Raw genomic sequence first — 21823 nt, 5'->3', positions numbered from 1 at the left:
CACCAGCATACCAACAAACATGTCAGCCTCCCCATAGTGGCCCATTAACACTTGCAATGCATACTTTCCCTATTTGTTTGTTGTTCGTTTCATCTTTAGAAAGAATTTCTTATTGCATGTCTATAATTATTAATGATCAACAAAACTCGTATGGATTACTGTTTACATGACCTTTTTTCTGAAATGAATCACATTTTCTACCACTAATTTCTACTTTCTGACTTTTCTTTGGAAACGCTTACGATACCACTATCAGTTTCTTTTGCTCATATTTTAGCACACTGGACTGTAAATCCTGAACTTCTGTAATCTTGTTAGTTCTTTTCCTATCAGAGACCTTCCTCTACCCCAGACAATGACGGTTGCCCCTATTGGTGTGTTCTCCCCTACCCACCTCTGTAACAAATTCAGATTAATCATGCCTACGTCCCCAAGATTGCATTCCTACATTATATCACCTACTCCTCTTTTTATACAGTTGGCAACTCATTTTTTTTCCTTGGTATATTCTGTATAGTCCATATACATACAATACATATGACACCATATTCTGTAACAGTCATGTCCTCAGTCTTGGATCACTTCTTGTCGCTCAAATGCCAGAAAAAACAACTGGCCAACAAAGAAATCACAACGCGGACTGCAAAAATAACTCGCTAAAATCAATAAAAGAATGCTTTACACAACCTCAAGCATGAGTGAAAAGAAACTGTGTTAACATGCAGGCTACTAATCACAGTTAAAATAAAGCCCAGGCCTAAGATAAGGTCATAATGACATAAGGAGCATAACAACAACGCATTCAAGCTTCCCAACGTCCTACTCAACACATTCCATCCCCATGTGAGTGCACACAAGGCCACTACTTAGGCTGGGAGGTAATGCAATTTGACTGGAACTATTAATCTTGCTCAGTTCACCGTATATTGGGGCAAACATGGAAGGTGACAGGGGGGAGAGATATGGCTGAAAATGGTAAAGGGGTAGAAAAACTAGAGGAACTAACATAATAGACAACCGGTAGTAACAGATGAACCCTCACTTAATTGGTCCATTAGATCGACCTTTAACTGTATTCAGGGACAAACTAAGTTCTATGTATAGGCTCAAATTGTAGTTTAGGAGCTTCTTTCTGTGCAAATTTGCTTTAAAGTCGTTGTATTTCTAAAGCTGAAAATAATGCCATTGCTTCACCTGGCTTAATGATGCAAGCTTGCCACCCAGCACATGATTTTAATTATGCAGGTTTCCCCTAAGAGCAATAGTGTGTTTTACAATATTGTGCGAGTGCACCAGTATTCAAGTAAATTTGTCAAACTTACTTGACAGGAATAATAATGAAACCCAAGCTAATTGCTGATAGTTTAATAGAAAGAGCAATACAATTTCAGCGCTGCCTTCTAATACATGATACCATTTTCAGTTCCACTTATCCTTAGCCAATTTTGGGCAATATGTAGGGAACAACCTGAATTGACTGCCAGCCAATTACAGGGCACATGGAGACCAAGAAGCGCAAACACACGCATTCATACCTAGGGGAGGAAACCGGGGGACCCAACAAAGGCACCAGGAGAACATGCACACTCCACAAAAGAAGGTGATAACTACCTGTATGTGTATATATAGAGACCTGAGTGGATGTTGTTTTAATCATTACAGACTTTCATCGTTTCAATGTTCCTCCTACGTAAGATTCATGCTACTACTGTTCCTCTTGTATACAATGCAGATTGATTCATTATTGCCAGTTGTTACCATGAGCTCCAGGGGGCCTTTAGTGAACACTAAAGTGTGCTCAATAAGGTGACAGCATGTTGCCATCATTTCTAGCGTTCCACTCTGAACACGATACTCGCTACTCTGCACAGAATAAAGCAAATACCATTGAGAGCTGTCATATTTGCTGTACAGAACAATGACTTACTAATATTCAAAAACTCATCATCTCACTGCCATCTCAAATAAAGGGATGTCATCAGATCTGCAATGCCAAAATAATCAGTCAACTGGATTACAATTGTGATGATACTGACATGGGTTATGCTCCTGCTGACCAGAAATTAAACAAAGTGCCCAAGAGCATGGGGCCAGAAAGCAACATCTGTTGATGTGAAGTATATATTTGATTGGAGTTTTCAGAATATTTTTCCTTTAGGCTTCCTGCTTGTTGGAAAGGGTGTTTTTTTTAAACAGGAATGGATATAAAAATTGGTAATGTATATTTAGGAGAAGGAAAAAAAAAAACTGGCTTGCGAGACTGTAATTCCTTAACCGAGAGGAATGTATGAAGCAGTAGGAGTGGCATTATCCACATTCATGCTGTAAAATTGAACTTTCAGGTCTCCATGCCAAGCACTGATGCTTTTCTGCTCTACAGGCAGACTGCAATCAAAAGGCCTACCCAACAACCACCCTACTACAGAAATCCCTTCACAATTATTTGATTATTTACAAAGAGATTGTTGATCTTTGACCACATGCAAATCATCTATTGAGCAGGAAGATGTGTATTTTGGTCCAAAAGTGCATATGTGTACCTCTTTTTTTGTGGTTGAGAAAGCGATTTGGTTATGATTTACGACAATCGGGAACAAGAGTCTCCTCCGGTTCTGTGCATTGACGCCTCAGTTAAAATCTTACTGAGTGGCGCATTAAAATGTCTCTTAAAAGAAGCATCCACAAACACTTCTGCACACCCCGTCACACTCACACACACACACACACACACACACACACACACCCATAAACATATTATAGATTCGTTAACATCAACTTTGTATGTATTCTGAAATATTATAATATGCCTCTCCCTCCTTCTCCAATTCATTCCTGATTGTCTTTGGCCAATACATGACTCTTTCAACCTTAAACTTTTGAACTAATGTCTTGATTAGATTAGATAGACTGAAGGGCTGTCACTGTCATTAGTTTATTTTATTTTGATCTCACCAGAAGGCATGTTGAAGGTGACATGCCTGCAGGGAAAACACAAAGATAGAAACTAAGAAGACATGCAGTAGTAAGGCATCAAGACAACTATCTGTTGAGAGGGCAGGACAATAGTGCTGGGGAGTTGATGTTCAATTGATAATTACATTATGTCAATATAAATAGGACTGCATATACATTGTATAACAAGATCTAGTTATTTTTTAACTGAACATTTGCAAGTCATTTCAACACCTGCATAACAGCTTTCTATCTAATATGTCTCTGATTCTGACAGCGCTTGTAGGCATTCCCGCAGTGAGTGACTCATATTACCACACCCGAGTGAGGCGTTGAGCCCTGAGGATGGGGGGAAAAAACAGAAAAAGAACACCCTTCACAGAACTCAAAGAAGATGGGATAAAGTAACAGTTGGGTTTAAGGTGAGGGCACAAGGTTATTTCTGGGGCATCTCCTGCATGTAATTGCCATTTGTGTGTGTGTGTGTGTGGTAACGGATGATGAACAGTTCACTCAATACTTTACTACAATTGAGACACTCATGTCTGTCATAAAAATAAACATTTTTTTAATATGGTCAGCCATTTTCTATGACCACCACCCTGCCATGATAAAAAGGAGAAGAAGAAAAACGTGCAACATTGCAGACACTCATTTGTCATTTGTGCAATACTACTTTCAGCTTGTATTAATTTGTTTATGGATGCAACCCAAGTCTATAACCAATGCCTTGATGACAATCTGCCTCATCAATGCTTGCTTGATGGGATCTTCACAGGATCTTGACCTTGCCAACTGAACTTATAATGATGAGCATTTTTTTTAATTATTCTGTTTTATCACTGTAAACAATGCAGGTCCAGTTATAATATTCGTCTACATTAACCTTGAGTGAGTGCACATTGTTGAGTCTTCGATGAAAAATGCAGTGAATCATTTATTCACCTCTGTAGGTCTGGGTATTTTTTACATGTATTTATTTTTTCACGTCAGAACAGGCGCCCTACCACTGATGTGATACCTGAAACTTGTGATGATTCTTCAATTCCTCATCAAGCTTTAATACAATAGCTCTGACCTAGCAATCGTTTATACAACAGTTACACATTATCATTTAAAAATACAATCCTAAACATACGTTAGAAGAAATCATATACCTCCCAAATGTCAGATGCTGAAGGACGTCACACAAGATGCAAGTAACTCCACAGGGTCATCAGACAGGCAACGCTATTCAACCACGCACCTTATCTGAATCCTACAGCGTTGAGTGCGCGAGTCGCATACGGAAACTTTAGCTTGATGGGGTTATCAAGTCGGCACCTCTCTTCACAGATGTTTTATTGAATTATTCCCATGACCCATGAATCTCAGCAGTGATTTCCAACGTCCCAGAACTACACTTAAATTTAGAGGACAATAGGCGTTGTGGGAATCCCACTAAGATAAGGAACCATTTCTCATTATTATACTTAGAAACTCTGCCAGTCTCTTTGCGAGTGAATTCAGGTCCACAGCTCTTTACAATACAAGTAGACTAATTTAATTACAACATACCCAGGGATTTGACCTTGGCGTCAATTTTGATAGGAAGGGGAGACAAGAATGTCACTGAAGCAATCATATTGAATACTATTATTCTACAGATTTTTCCTTGTAGAGGAAAATGTTTAACATTGACAAAAAACAGAAGTATTTTAGAAAATGAAGAATTTTTCTGAATATTTCTGAACCGCTTATCCTCACAAGAGTTGCGGGGGGTGCTGGAGCCTATCCCAGCAGATTTTGGGCTATGGGGGGTGAGAAAAAAACAGGAGTGGGGGGTGGCTAGAGGAGAGAGGAGCAAAGTAAGACCAGGAGGGATGAACAAGGGGGCAGAGGAAGAGCATCTTTATTTCCGCACTGAAACTGTCAGGAACCATAATCCCATTCTGCACAGTTTGGTGTGAGAATCAAACATATTGAAGAGCAGAAGGAGAAAAAAAAGATAGGGATTACACTGCGGGAGAGGGGATAGAAGCTTCATAGTACGGCTACATGACATCGATTCACTAAAAAACAGGAGAGTGGTTCTTTTGTGTTTTTGGACAGTTTCTCATCCATGCAGTAACCTTAACAAGGCACTCCTTACACATGGCTTCTTACCATTGAAAAGCATATTATTTGTTAACTAACATCATCATCAAATGAACCTCAAAGCCGAGTTCAATCGGGAGACTGGTTGAACTCTTAGATTTTTGTAACACTTTGTTTGAAGGTGGGTTCACAAGACTGCCACGGGACTGTCATAATTATAACATGACACCCATTCCAAATTGGCTCTCCTCACACATTCGCCTACTAATAGAGCTACACAACACTGAATTTGAAAGTAGGTGAGGAAAAGACATTGGGCAAACAATGTGTATAATTCCACTTCCTGGAAAGCCTGAAGATTGCAATATCATTCTGGATTACTCGATTACATTCAAAGCCAGCTGTTCATCACATTTTGCATGATATATGAAAACACATTTTAGCCATTCTTACACATTATTTGGTGTGTTTATTTCCAGTTTACAAGATTCCCATCACTTTATGTATATTTTGAATTCAATTCTGAATTGCAATGGTAAATTGTTTCATATGAATTTTTCTCTACTCAAAACTACTTGAGTTCCTAATCTATGGCTGAAAATTTAAACTATGATGTGTAGATGTGTTGCCCCTCATGAAGATATTACTGTGACTAATTAAAAAGGGAAGTTAGAGGAGTGGCTAAAATTCTCAGAAGGGTATACGAGTATATACTAATTGAGCATTGCAAACTCATGTAGCGATTGTCTTTGGCAATGACTCTACCGTTTAGAAAGTTAGCACTAATGTTGAAGGTGATGGCTTTGACAAACTACCATTTTACGACAACCATAAAAATCTTGCAATGTATGAATGACTCCCATGCAGCTGTTGAGCAGAGCTAGACTACATACCTCCAAATCATCTGTATTAGTCACACTGCTCTGCCTGTGACTTTTTTATTATGTTGCATAATGGGAATGTAAAACCTGTTGTGTTTCCTCAAATCATGTTATCATTCCCACTATTCAAAGTATTGAGCAGAAAACAAAGAGAATGGTCCTACCCGATTCTCAGTATATGAAGTTGTTTTAAAGAATACTTGGTTGTGATTGTAATGCAAACAGTGGACACCATATATTTATTTTGTTTCTAGATATTGTTAGAAAAAAATGGTGCTTGTTTACCCTCTTTCATTTGTCAGTAAGTAGCCCAATTGCCCATATTCAAAGAATGCATATTTTACTGCTTTTTCATTGCTACACTACTGAGGCATTTTAATTTCTTTTTGCCTGGAGCTCCACTCTCTTTACGCTTCTAAGTCCGCAAATGCCCGCCACTGTCTCCCTTTAGACAAATATGCACATTTGAGCACGCAAACACACAGAAAGAGCTTATGCATTCCCTTGCATGCATTCCCACACACACACGTACACAGATACCCGGAAAATAACAAATCATCCTCCCAGACAAGCCAAGCTAAACCCAAAGGAAACTTGACTGTGCAATTCTGGCTGAATAGAAGCAAGCCTCAGTGGTATAATAGCAACAATCTGACTGAAGGCGGTTTCATTTCTGTATCAAAGTGGCTGTAATGAAGGCTGAATGACACCGAGGAAGGGCACAATAGCTCATATAGTGCTTCTAATTAATCTGGCTCATGTTTGAAACATGAATTAGATCTTTTCCAAGCTGAGCAATAGATGTAATTATAAGTCCATTCACTGATACACACTCTGTTCATGGTCTTTTTTTCTAAACTTATTCTTTCTAATCCCCTTATTCCTGCATGCCACTCTCCATGCTCATACATACACTCAAAAAATATCAGTCTATTTGTTAAGGTTTTTAATATTCCACTCAATATTTCAGTGCATGTCAGTGGCTCTTGAATTAAAAACCTAATGAGCAGTTTGCCTTTACATTGGTATGTCTCTGGTGGATATTGGTCCAACTGCCTCTCTCACTCTTGTCCTCTCACTTCTGGAAAATAAAACTGACCCTAATTGACACCAACAAGATTACCTGAAGTTACATGATTTTCTCAAGTTTCTCCTCCAAGCTGTCAAGGTACCTCATTGATATTCTTAGTGAAGAGGAAGAAGCCTTCCAATGATCAATGTTGTAAGAAAAAAATATATATGTAGGTAGATCATTGTTATTTTCTATTTGTAAAAAAAAAAAGAAATCATGGAATCTGTAATCCACATCGACGTTTTCCATTCAGATGAGGATTGAATATTTTCGAGCTAAAACATAACAAGTGCCCCTTTAATTAACAAATGTTATCCGATGACAATACTGTTGAATCTAGGCAATTGTTTGAGTGTCCGCAGGTGCACAAGTGAATGTACTTTATTGTTACTGTAATTCACAGGGTTTGATTTTATGCCAATCTCGTAGACTGTAACTATATTTAAACCTACTGTTGAACAATTTTTTACATGATATGATTTGCAGGCCCAGTGGTAGCATACTCAGGTGATGGATAGAAAGAGGATATATGTATGTACATCAGATAGAAACTGGGGTCAGATAAGGTGGGATAGCCACATCTGAGGCTGTGTTGTCAGCAAAGTGTGAATGACATAAAAGACAGCTGTGACAGGTCTGGTAAAGAAATTGAAGGCTAAAGGGAAACTGCAGTTTGACGAAGAGTCAAAAAGACAAGACAGAGATGAGAAAGTGATATTGTAATGAAGAGCTTTTTTGCTTCCTCATTTCCTCTCTAAAGACAACGTGCTTTACAAGATAAAATTCAAAATCACACACTTAGTAGCATAATTGTTCTGATGAAGTTTGGGGTCTAGGAAAACTGACAAAATCTTCATTCCATCTCATTAGACTTATATAATGACAATTAAAGTATTCAATTCAATTCAGTCTAGACCACTGTTTTACACCAGGGTTTGTTCATTTTATATAGTGCAATTATGCACAAAGAAGTTAATAAATTGCTGACAGACATAAGACATTTTGGATTTTTTTTCAGACCAATAAGCAATAGTTTTCTATTTTTTCATGTGCATTTTAGCTGATGGATGAATTATGGGACTCTTAAATCCAATCAGAGCCTTTCAGACCTCATCCAGATAAACGAAATTGCCAGTCTTGCTTTAAATTCAAATGAATACAAAAGCAATGCCAAGCTTGTTGACTGCATACCTAGCTACTTGAAACATCTGCCATTGGTGTTAAATTCTGTAATTGTACATATTTTTGTCTTTGCTGTGATCTAGGATGGCACTAAAGCACACAGAACTCTACACAGATGCCCATCCGCCATGCTGGCCAAGTCAGTCCCATTTACGGTAGAATAGCCTCGACCTACAGCCAGCTGCTGTGTACTGACCACCTTGCTCTTCCTGGAGTTTTTGCCAGCCAGTGGGCTGCCATCCAGAGCCATTTCTCCTTCAATGCCAGGAGATAGTGTTACTGACCTTGTTGTTGCCTTACAGAGCTGTTTCAGCTTGAAACTACTACTACTACAAGGTGATTATTTGTATTTTTACATTACGGATAAGCAGAAAAGAAGGAATGATTGAAGTACGTCAATAGTCGAGTAGTTACTTTGTGCGCGTGTTAAAATTTTATTTTTACATGTTGGGCATGAGAGCAGCCTGAATTGCACGAGAGACATATTCAGACACAAAAGTTGAGAACTCTTACAAGGTTGAGAACTTACAAGGGGAGTTCATCTTTTTTAGTCTGCATCAGCATTGTTCTCTATTGCACCTCCATTCATCAGTGCAATGTTCAGTCAACCTTCAGGGTACACTGTATCTAGCAGTCTACATCTGGTACAGCTATGAGCTGAGATCTTTTTGGAAAAATGAGGAAACACTATACAACTTAGTGGTGACCCAGCAGGCGAATAGTTTGCGCATGATCCTCAAAGTTCTGAGGTCGAGGTATTGATCCTAGGTCGGTCCTCACTGTTTGCAGTTAGCATGTTCACCCAAGGCTTGCCTAGGTTTTCTCCATGTCCCCTACCGGTTCACGTTACAGAAAAATAAGCAACAAAATGACTTCTGATAGTATATTCTTTCATTAATCTTCCGCACCGGGCATCCTCGTGAGGGTTGTGGAGGTTGCTGGAGCCTAACTCAGCTGACTTCGGACAAAAGGCAGACTATACCCTAGACTGGTTACCATTTATCTTGCATATTGCTTCTTTAAGGAAAGTCTGATTTGTTCCGTGTTGTTCCATGAAGACGCATGACAAAATATTTCCAAAAATCTGAAGGGTGTATTACTTACTCTGAAATGTTGTACTGTACACAGTGGTGTATTCCTCACAAAGAGATGTAGCAGCTTCTCCTCATATTCCGTGTTTTAAAGCTGCCTTGGATCTTGAGCCATTTTGCTGACCTCTGCAATCTGGGTGCAATCCATCAAGGTCTTATAAAAGCCACTGTTAATCATGCAACCTATAGAAAATGCACACAGACATAAACACTACTACACGTATCTATAACATGCTTTAAAGAAAAGAAAAGTGAATCCCTGTTTTCATTTAAAATTCCAATATTTGATTTGCATCATGGCTACAGTCACGGTTTGTTAATTTACATATTACAAAATGAAAGTCGTTAGGCACCACAGCATGCGGTCCCACGTAGTGTTGAAAATGACTTGCCTTCGAGAGCACATTTGGGATGTTTTATGATCACATTACGTCTTTGTAACTCAGGCCTATTAAACTGTCGGCAGCATTTATAAGTGAGCTGATATAACAGCATCTTTGAGGTACGCTCCTTCTGCTCGACATTATTGTTAGATAAAGTACACTCTTTGTCTCTTCTCCGGTTGCATCAAATGAGATGACAAAATTTGATGTCGTTTTAGCTCAACAGAAATTCTCCAGTCATTGTAAGCTTTGTGTTAATGAACTTTTTTTTTTTCCACGTTCAACATTGGGGCATGTAAAGGCACACATGCAAACGAGTATTTACTCGCTCTCTTTAAAATCTGCTGATATAAATATATATTCGCACAGTAAGTTTTTAATTCCTCAAGGTAGTCTTATTCTATTGGGGTCCAATTGAAACCCTCACGTCTTTAAAACAATGTAAGGTATAAAAGAAACAGAAACAGAGTGCGAGACAGTAAGAATCAAATTGCAAAGCACATTTGAGAAGAAAACAAAGCCACTCACAAAAAGCACGATCCATACGAAGGTATTTGACTTTGTGAAATATACGGACAACGCACAAGAACATGACAACGCAGCAGCGGTAAAATATTTGCTCAACACTGTAAATAATAATGATGTTTCTTTAGCTGAATATTTGGATTTCATCTTATTGTATAAAAACTGGAAACAAACTCAAGCAAAACCAATTATTCACCCAGGATTTAGAATTTTACTCTTCTTAATACGAAAACTTTTAATTCCAAGACTTAAAGCTGGAAGGAAGCGTGCCATGAAAATTGGTCAACATTGTGCATGACATCTATCCTGTGTAATTACTTCAGTCATGAGAAGAAAAATCAGCTAAGTCTGGGCTCTGTGCCCGGGGCAGTTGCTCGTGCAGTGTAAAACAGTCACTGTTTTGACAGTGGGCTTATCCTGTTTGTATGCTTATTTTTTTTTCTCCCTTCAGTACCTTTATTATAATTATTATTATTAAAGCATTACCTAGTTGCGTGTCATTCCTTTGCATTTTTAATTTGTCATTCCCTTTTCGATCAGAATACTTTTGAATGTTGTGCACTGATGAATGCATCGTATTTAGTTATTTATTTTCATCTTGCACTTCTCGCTCTCCTTTGACTCAGAAAAGAGGGGTACTCTGCCTAATCAAAGCTGTTACCCCTGAGCTAACCCAGCACACTACAAAGTCTAATCATCGTCATCATCTTCCATGGGATCCAATCAATAATTCAGCATGCGGCCTAACAAATCACCATTCATAGGGTTATTTTGGCTCACTCCTGCATAGTCATACAATGCAACAGAGATATTCACTGAGGGCCGATAACAAGGTGGAAATGACAACTACAAGCCAATAATCCCCAGTTAGTGTGCGATACTTCTAAACCCGAGGCTCGAGGGCTTGCAGAAGTGGTGTACTTTGTTGACTGGCTTGGCTATGCAGACACACTAATGGAGGCTATTTCAAAAGAGCAACTGTGCACTCACATGAGTCTGCCCTGTAGAGCACACGTCATTATAAGGGTGGGCGTGAAAAATATTTAATAATAAAGAGTTTTGCCCTGCCATTTTTTCCTTCCCCAGCATGTATGGGATGTCTTGTCAGTTCTACCTTGATTTATCCACAAAACAATTATGTTTGAACAGTGGATGATGTTGTCTATGCATTCACTAGCGGTACCTTCAGGTGTTGAGTAAGGTCCATGGGTTCTTGATTGAGATGAGAAATTTAACTTTGCGGCAGAAAGTGAAGTGTATGTCCTTAGTTGTTTCAGTAATGTTATTGTTGTTGTGTTTGTTTTTTACATAGCTGGGTTGTTTTTGTTTTTACCTTTAGGTCCCGATTGGTTGGATAGTTGCAGATTAAAAGAATAACAACAGTTCCTAACCTGAGGGATAAATATATGGTCTTTGCTATGGATCCAATTTGACACATCCAGGACAGCTTCATGTGGACTGTTGTGGTAAAAGACCCAACCCTAACCCAATGTCCAAAACAACCCAACACACTCATCTCACATACTGTCTGACCAACAAGGTTAGAATATTGATCACTTGCAAATGATTATTGATGTAATGTTTACAATTCAGGATCTAAGGTAATCTCCTCACTTCACCCGATTTATTTCTTGGTCATTGTCATATCTGGCGTCCCATTTACAAAGCCTGTAAAATCCTTAAAGCCATGTTTGTTTGTTTGTTTTCTGTATCACTGTTAATTAAATGGGGTAACAATCCAGGCACAGTGGAATCCATTGACACTCAGTAGCGGTATGATAGTGAGTGCAACTCGTCCGTGTGTGTGTGTGTCCTACAACTGACTTGTGACCAGTTTAGACTGAAGTCAGATGGGACAGGCTCCAGCGACCCTGACAAGGATAAGCAGTGTTGAAAATAAATGAATGAAAATGAATCCCAGCACTAAGTTTAACATCCAGTGTCAAAAGGTAATATTCCCAAAATAATAGAATTATAGATTGCTGTGTAACATGTTACATATGTTTTAGATAGAAAAAAAATTAACCAAATTATAGTAGTATTTTCAGTGTTTTCTGTGTACTGTATTACCTTTGACCTTTAGGCGTGTTCATGTGTTTAGGTGTGCATGCCTGTATACTGCCGAGGAAAAATGTAAGAAAAGTTTTTTCATCTGCCATTCGATGATTTTGTATATCCTTAGACAGCTAAATGAACAGACACTGCAGTCATGGTTGTGCGATCTATTGAGCTAGCCACAATGGAACATTGTCATGTTAATCCAACATTTCTCACAGTGCTCTTAATCAGTGCATTCTAGATCCTGGCCTGGTATTCACTCATTCAATGACATCAACAGTAGATCATTAGACACACACTGCCCCCAACAGTCGGTGGATAAAGCTACATACCGAAGAGGGATATTTTTCAAGAACACGCACTGTCCTTCAACTCTTTTCCTATTTTATCTAATGCACATGCAAGACTGCACACACACGTATTCATGCAAAGGGCAACACACATAGGTAATCTGGCGAATACATGCCACGAAACGAACACTTGAACTCAATTCTGTAGAGACCCAAACCTCTGATGTGATAAATGTTGTGCATGCCGCTCATGGGCATCACCATCACAGGGATATTAACACACACCCTCGCAGCTGGACAATGAGAGATGTGTCAGGGGAACTAATTACACACCCAAGTAAGGAAGTGTGAGGTGTAAATTGAGATGATGTTGATGAAGAATGAATACAAAGTTATTGTCACCAACAAGATATACTGTACGACACGTTGGCCAAGGGTACTAGTGCATGTACTTATCCAACAGCTTAAATAATGGATGTGTCATCACAGTGAAACAAACTACAACATTTTTATTATCGCAAAGACAAAGAGCTGAACTGAAAAAAGAAGCTGAAATCCCATGACATCGATCAGTCCATCAATCGAGAAAGAGATGATGAAATATCATAACTGCCCATCAATGCCAAAATAAGACATAGCTCTCCACTGTCACAGTTCAAAGACTACAGAACAAGATTAATTTGTAGCAAACCATCTACATTAGTGCAGAAATGAGATGACCTGACTATAAATCAGACCCGACCACCAGCTTTATTGGAGACAAATACTTTTGATATGATCTTTGACAGTGAGGGCATAACACAGATCTGGATCAGATTTGGACCATGACTTAATAGCACAAAAGGCTGATAGCTGAAGGTTCTACCAACTGCTATTTTTTGATAGATTCTAAGAACCACAAGTAAATTTGAATTTGGATATTATTATATCTAAGATGGTGCCTGCTCTTGTAGGGTTTTATAAGAGAGGATTTTACTGTGGATTTAAGAACTATGATATCAACTTTTTGTTGCAAGGACTATTCAAGCAGCAGCATTTTGGATGAGCCGGAGTTCTTTTAGTTGAACTTTTTGGATCAACCTTCTAAAAACAAATTAGATGCTCATTTTTCAACATCAGTTAGCAGCAAGATGTTTTTGTTTGTTTCTCAACTGACAAAATGTTGTACTTGATGTTGAAGAACGATAAATCCAGGTGATTTAGCTATTTAAGGCAAGCATAAAGTAATTATAGAGTATCGATGTGACTACAGACTGAACAGCTGTCACAACGTATTACAGGTAAACGGGTAAACAGTGATATCCAAAGTGAAGGGGTGTTCTTAAAACACCTCCAACACCAGCATTCTAATTACAAATACAACAATCTGTTTTTCCCCATTGTTTTGTAACTTTCTAACTAAGCTACACACAGGATTGGTCAAAACAGCAACTCCACTTGGAAGTATTTTTTCTTAAAGTATTCATGGAAGAACTAAACTGTATATTTACTAATTCAGACAGATGCGCTATACCATGGATATCTAACACAAGATAAAGTATTTAATAACATAACATGCTAAATATATATACACAACAAATATTTTAAATGACACCAAATAACATATTGAATGCGGTCCTTACAGCAGTGAGCTGATTTTCCACAATACAAGTTTTTTTTGTTCTGAACACACTATTGGTCCACATGTGAGCTGCTGACCGAAGGCTTATTATTCCAAAAAAATCCACTCAGATCAAGCCCAACCCATATCACCATGAACAGACTCTGATGCATACAAGACAAATACACACGTGGACTGACTCAAATAGACTGTAATGCTGTTACTACGGGAACAAATATTGCCAGCTCACACAGCTGATGAAATAGTCAATGTTTACCCATCTCCAAATGTCCTGCTAATTCTTGCATGTGGGGTTATGTGCATTAAAGTGTGTGTCCTTAAATAAAACATCCCAGTGAAGGCAGTATTACACAGTTTTGACTAATGCACAATCAGACAAGCACCCAGAAAGGACAAAACTGCTAATATGGTCCATTCCATCGACTGTTTTGCCTTTAAAAGGTCAAGCCAAGGATAAGTTCCTTCATGGAGTCACCATGGAGAGTTGATCGATATTTCACATTGTAAAATAATCCAGTTTATTGGGAAAAAAAGAGGTTTTATGTTCTTGATTTATAATAATTTCCACACTGTAGTATGCACCTGACCCACCGGATGTTTCCACGTTTTAACCCTATGGAATGGACGTACGCCCCCGAATGTCATGTTATAAGACTCATAACCGCCTGCATCCTTTGTCAACCTCCCACCTGGCAGAAAATTAATATTGTCTTCCATAAGATGGAGGCAGATTCAAAGTTAACTTATGTTGTCACTTTTTGGGACAGTTATGTTCAGTGTTGTGGCATAAGATGTTTACCAGTGTGAACATGCTTAGGCTCAATTAAAGTTTGGCACACAGTGGGGTAGGTAACCATTAAATGATTTATGACCAATATAATGTCATTAAAACATTTAGAACACAGTGGTATTTACAGTCTTTCATTAATTGATAAAATGTCCAAGCCAATTAAAAAGCAAAAATAAAACTATAACAAAGAAACAAAATTAGCATTTGTTTGATGTGACAAATAAGTGACCTCATGTATTATTAAAAATCATCACTGGTCCCAACATAGTACTGTGATCTGAGGAACGAGGATTCAGTGTGACTCCCGACATCAAATATTTATTCCACACACACCCAACACAAATACACAAACAAACCAGATTACATTACTAAATATGAGTTGTTTAACCTACAATTGTTTGAATAGAAGGGCTAAGATTGGAGGGACAAACATCCAATTGCTCTTATTGTTTCCCTCTCCTCTAAACTATAGTGTAACAGAAATTTAGTATTAGGGAGCACACCTCTGGACTACTAAAATATACAAAAATAAATACATCACATATTAAATATGCATTCCTATATTTAATTGCAAATTTATTTTATCAAAGTGTAAGCCTAACAGCCACATAAACACCTAAACAAAAGGCAGGCGTTGACTTTGTCTCTATACGTCCAAAAGCCCTGCCAAGCAAAGATTTCCTTGAAATTAAAACGGAGATTGCCTCGCGTATACAAGTTTGCCAATTCAATGATTTAAATTTCTTCATTATTGTAAAAAAGTGCCAATTAGTATCCAGGGATATCATTAGTATGCTCTCTTTTTTATACATGCCCAGTAGATTGAATGGATTGTAATTGTGTGTCATGGTGGTAGAAAAGGTTGTGAGCTGTGATCCAGACTGATAATAGCACAGTAAGTTAGAGAGCACATTAAGGGTGACAGGTGGTGGTTAATTCGATAGGAGATGGTTGTTGTTTAAATAGAGAATTATCAGGATTCATGGGCCACTGCTTTACAAGAGGGACAGCAAAGACAAAGCTTGAACAACAGCCCTAAATAACAGAAGGCTCTCTCAGTCATTCTTCTTTCTTTTCATCTAGTCTTGAGTGATCTTTTGAAAAAGCAGTCCATTGACAAGTGGAAAAGCAATCAGTCTTTGGTAGACCTGAAACTCAGGCCAATTTATAACAATGCATATTTTATCATGCCTTATTAATAGTAGTGCACCAGATCTGTGGCTAGCAGAACATGGAAAGTGGGAATTGGTGAGAAACTTTACGAAATATACTTGGTAAACTATTGGGTAAAAACTTCCAAAATGGCCCTTTGCATCATAAATGCAAGTTCACCATGATAAGAGATGCTGGAGATACCCAAGAAAGGAGAATGCATTAGCATCAAACAATTGGTAGTAACTGGCCCTAATTAAGACCAGAAGGGAAAACTGAATTATTAGTTGTCATAAGCAAGTTTATCAGACCCAAGGAGAACATAAAGAATTAAGTTTGCATGTTTATGTATGCTGGAGTACATCCTTTTGGTATTGCATGTGGTCTATACATGGACAATAAATAATAATGTCTGCGTATGTCTATTTTAACAATCCTTTGCTGTAATGTGTTTTGTCCTTGGGGCCTACCCCAACCCAAATCAAGTTAAATAAGTTTTGGATTCAGTCTTATTATACGTTAGTGGCAAATATAAAATAAATATTTTTGCAATTCAAAGTGTGCAGGGAGACCTAATTTGTACTTAGTGTCTCAAAGTTTAGGGTAAACTGAAACCAGTTAGGGTATTCTGAACCCCTGTCACCCCTGCTGTACAGTATTTGGTGTGCCGTCTTGGCTTTATTGCTTATTTTTATCTTATTGGAGAAAGATCCATGTTTTGCTGTCTTTAAGCCTCACAGGGGGTGTAAACAGACTCAGTAAGGGAACACAATTATGCAAAAATTTGCCTATCCTGACAAATGCCTTGCTGTTTTTCAGCACATCACTCAAACATGACTGCTACCCCCGTAAATCATTATGTTCTTCTGTTTTCTGCCGTTTATCTCACCTCTTTAATTCAGCTAATATTTTTTTTCTGGTACGTGCTCTGTTCTTCCATTTCACACATTTTGTTTTCATTTCCTTGGATCATGAATTCCACTGCAGTGCAGCTCCTATTGACATCCTCTCAGGCTCAAGTGTTATTGATTGGAATACATGCTTAGGCATTTACACTGCACAAAATGAAATGTGCGCACATGCATATCAGCATTTATTTTATATTATCACCAGGCTTTTTTTCTGTCTACTTTGAAACATTTTGCAATATTTCTTTTCTTCAACATCACTGATGTTGCAATGTTTGTCAGTTTAATTTATTGGATCAGCATTATTTTTCTGCAGGTCTTCAACTATTGTGTAAGCAGAGTTTCTTGGAGGGGATAAAGTCAACTGAGTTAAAGCAATTTTTGAATTAATGATTTATGATTGCTTGGTACATGTTTTTTTTCATTAGCTTGCTCATGAACGTAAACCTGACTCCATTCATTTGCTTTTCCAATAAACAGAGACAACAGTCATGACAAACTGCTCCTTTAGTTTTCTCTGTTTTTATTTTTGGAATGATCAATTGTCAGTGAAAATGAGATAAAAAAAATCATTTTCACATTTAGTATATTTCCTTTCATCGCTAAAGACACTCAGAGGTCAAGTGTGTTTACAATTCAGGCAGACAACAGCACGTCAGATGGCCTTGATTCGACAAAGGGAAGGGACACAAGAATATGGCTTGGCAGTGAAACTAAAAATAATGAATGTGACGTTTCTTTAAACTGACAGGAAGATACATTTGTAATGCGACGAGATGTCTACCGTGAATGAGGGTGAAAAAGTCATAGCTTATCATTAAAATGGCAGCTGCATGCTCTGATGAATTCAGATAAAACAAATTCCAAGGTGTCAAGCCACCAAGTTCACCTGGGTACAAAAATAAATTTAAGATGCAAAAATGAACCTGAGCCTATCCCATCCAACTATAGGCACTAGACAGGAGACACCCTGAATAGGTTACCAGCCAATCGCAGGGCGCTAGAAGATGGACACCCATCACAAACGCCTATTGGCAATTTAGGGTGTTCATTCAACCTGCCATGCATTTTTAGCGTGACCGGACGTTTGGTCGCCGGACTTTTGGTCGCTGGACGTTTGGTCGCCCGGACCCAAACAACGGGCGACCAAACGTCCGGCGACCAAAAGTCCGGTGACAAAACAAGGTAAAACAACACGGTCTACGCATCAATCAAAGCCAACAATGGCCCTGAGCAGTTTCACTGAGTGGACGTGTGAGTGTAGAGAGAGTTTGTATGTACATGAGTTGTCCCTTAGGAAGGGACGTCAGTCAGGGTCTTAACAAGTTCTCCAACAAAACACAATAAAAGTATGGGAAATTTTGAGCTTTTCTTTAGCCTAATAATTAATAGGGCATTAAGTATGACGAAATAATAATTAACAGTTTGTATTTAGGGAATTTGAGCAACAACTTTAAATGGTAATTATCAATAACCTTCCGGGCGGCCAAACGTCCGGCGACCAAAAGTCCGGCGACCAAACGGCCGAGTACCCATTTTTTGGGATGTGTGAGGAAACCGGAATAACCCCGGGAAGAACATGCAAACTCCACACAAGAAGGTCTAAACCCTTGATCACAGAACTGTGAGGCCAATGCACTAACTACTCGTCCACCTGGCCACCTTAGAAACATTGCTTTCTCTTAAATTGAATGATATGACCCATCTAACTCCAATTACAGTATAAACAACACCATATCATAAACATATAGACTCATAGCAGCACAATCCATACCTGTTGCTGGTCGATACAGCACGTTGATGTACGTCCTGCCCTTTGACATATAATTGAACGTGTGGGAATCAGGCACTTTATCATGATGGGGCCGTTTTCTCCACAGGTCATCGAGTGCTAAATGGCTTAGAAGTCGCTGCACCTCACACCTCCTAGTGTTCATATGGTTGCTGTCAAATTGACACACATTGCTGCCTGTGTTATGAGAAGGAAAGAGCAAATACATGAGTGGTGTGCATTTGTGTTAGAAGACAACAAGCCTTGTGTAAATTTCTCATGACAGTGTCACTCCATCATGTCTCACCAGAGAACAATCTGATGGTTCCGGAAACAAATGAGTCGGGAATGTTTCATCAGCGTCAAGCTAATGCATCCTGCCCGGCCCGTGAACTTCTTCAGTTCCCTCCAAGATCTAGAACAAGACACCAGCTCTTAAATAGCTCTCTTTGTAGAGACAAGTGCCACTTGAATGTCCAATTAAAAAGCTGCTTTCAACTTCCTTTTTGTTGTGTGGCAGTTTTATAACCGCCAAAAGGCACAGATCCTCTGAAAATTGCACGTAATTCACACAATGTATTCACTGTGGGATACAAATCATAAACATAAAGCGCAAGGGGATTGAACTCATTAAAGTCCAATTTCATGTTTTCAGTCACATTTCCTGCTTCAGTAGTGGGCTCCTATTGAGGAGACTCACAAAACTGCAATAACTTTGGGAATGGATAATGAGTGCCTATATTAGAGGTATTTCAAACAATAACATCAATCAGCAGGAAGATATGATAATGCAAACAGTAGGTGATAAAAAAGGAGGAAATTAGGAGCTAAGGAAAAACAATCATGTACATATGCCGACTTTCTTTTGCTTCCATAATTGAATGTTGTGCTTTCGATTATGAGAGTCAGCTTTATTGTCAGCTCGTTTCCTCAAGGCATCCAATGTTCATTTTGATATGGTTTAATAGTCATAAGAAAAATAGTCAATTTCTACTGTGTAATTGTGTAGTAATAGTAGTCACGCTCTTTTTAAACTGTGCTGGAAAATAGCTTTTTGGTTTAGTCAAGTTCTTTTATATTAAGGGTGCAAAATGCCACATTTTTAGATATTTTATCATATAGTTTTTTGTTTATTTTTATAATTTTGAGAATACACGACTCCTATTAATATTTGATTTGGTATGACATTACATGTCCAAACTTGGACGCAAAGAGTGTAATTAAACAGCATATGTCAGAAGCTAGAATCACGACTACAAACATCATCTGCTTGTCAAAACATTTCAATTTTTGCCAACGTGACAGCTTGTTTCTCTAACATTCATGTCCCTCTCAGGACTCCTTTAGCAATCCGGTAAGTTCTCACCATTGAATAAGGCAAACATCAGTTCATCTTAATTGATCAAAAGTGCCAACATCATTTAACTAAATGGGCCAGTGGCTTCTAGCCAACCCTCTTATTGATTTGCCTCTAATTGATGCAACATCATTAACTGTAACATTTTCTGCAAGCCTCAAAAACTGATGTGAAAATATAAGTTTGCTAACCAGAGGGGATCTTATTCAATCTGTATGTGACAGTATCCTCCACAAATTATCAAGTTTTCTAGTGTTTTGAAAATACTAATAATAGGAATTAATCACTAAGGTTAAAATAATCACACATTATTTCAAACCGATGCCTTCAGTGTGAATCAATCCAACCCACAAAAAGTATTTTATGACTATAAAAACTTTACTGCAGCTACAGCTGTGACACATAAAAATCATCAATAACATCGTCATACAATTGATTTAGGAATATTGTCATATTTTACTCACCAAAAATCCTTATTTGTACACAAGATCCATCCTCCTTTCTTACCTCCTTCGTTGCTATCGCCATCGATTTCTGGAATAAGTTTTTTTTCGATTTAGGGCTGCAAATGTCCGTTCCCGGATGAGACAAGCTTGCTAGCTTCGGAGTTGTCCGGCCTTTCTTAATGATGTCCATCGTTTCTTGAAAAGTCCGTCTTGAACAAGTTTTTTCACTAAATCTGCAAACAAATCAATTTCTTCTCCTCATTCAGCCATCGTGGATTTACAAAACCGCTATTAAATAAACACAACAATATGTTTGCTTGTGCAACTCGCTACAGATTGTTTAGTAGCACTGGCTAGTCCACACTAACACGAGCCAATCATTGTTTGCGAAAGCGATGACGTCTACACTATACCTGCGAGAAGGCGTTGGCATCGCCAAATCGAAATCTGATTGGTTAAAGCACTGATTGTGAAGGCCTCCATGTAGATTTCTGCCCTGACAACAAATGATGGCTGAAATATGATTGGTTAAATGCTTAAATATGAAAACACGCATCTGGAAGCAGCGCAACCAGAGGAAAAGCAATGAAAGGATGCTGACAGACAATTTTGAATTATTTAATAAGTATTCATGTGATTCAGATATTGTTTTAGTCCACCGATGAGACATTAAACATTAACTGTTTTCATCTTCCAGAATAGAAGCTCCATTACAGAAAAGTAGAGCCAAAGCGGAATCCTATTCTGAGTATTGGAATTCCCAAAAACCCATTAAAAATGCCTTTCAGATAGTTAAGCTTTTTTTGTTGTGTTTTGTAGCACAATTTTTGTATATAAATATAAAGAGTAGTTTGAAAGTCATGATATACTGGTAAATAAGCCTGGCTGATACATCATTATATATAGATATGAAAAAAGGCTACTTACATTGTATTTACTGGTAATTATCCAAGTCACTATTCATTCCAAATGCAGGAAATTTTCACCGTGCAAAGTATCTAGGTAATTTGTGTTGTTCCTAGACCTAACAGGTCTGGTTAGATGATTTTTTTTCTGTTTGTTTTTTATGTTCTGCTGCATTCTTCCAATTCAAATACCTAAATAGTTCCAATCTGTTTTTATTTTGCACATTCTGCCACAGAGATGAATGCTCTAGTGCTTTTCAAAGTGCTAAGGAATGGCACCCCTCCTGCCTTATGAATATCACTTAATGTGTGCATGCTCTGCTGGAAAATTCTCAGATGGTTATGTGCATGTCTGAACAATCT

At 38.2% G+C, this 21823-nt stretch overlaps 1 long non-coding RNA gene across 1 annotated transcript in view; it reads right to left on the bottom strand.

Moving 5' to 3' along the window:
* LOC144083351 (uncharacterized) overlaps positions 1 to 20917 on the bottom strand; it is a 54589-nt gene extending 33672 nt beyond the window's left edge. The window contains exons 1-4 of the long non-coding RNA XR_013303529.1: positions 20617 to 20917; positions 19060 to 19167; positions 18756 to 18950; positions 9268 to 9437 (exon numbers count right to left, since the gene is read on the bottom strand). This is a non-coding gene — a long non-coding RNA (uncharacterized LOC144083351). The remainder of the gene's footprint in view (positions 1 to 9267; positions 9438 to 18755; positions 18951 to 19059; positions 19168 to 20616) is intronic.
* Between the last annotated feature and the right edge of the window lie 906 nt (positions 20918 to 21823).

The sequence above is a fragment of the Stigmatopora argus genome, chromosome 10, assembly GCF_051989625.1.
Source record: "Stigmatopora argus isolate UIUO_Sarg chromosome 10, RoL_Sarg_1.0, whole genome shotgun sequence".
NCBI lineage: Eukaryota > Metazoa > Chordata > Actinopteri > Syngnathiformes > Syngnathidae > Stigmatopora > Stigmatopora argus.
Note: the sequence above shows the minus strand (reverse complement) of the source record. Positions and strands in the feature narration are given on the sequence as shown.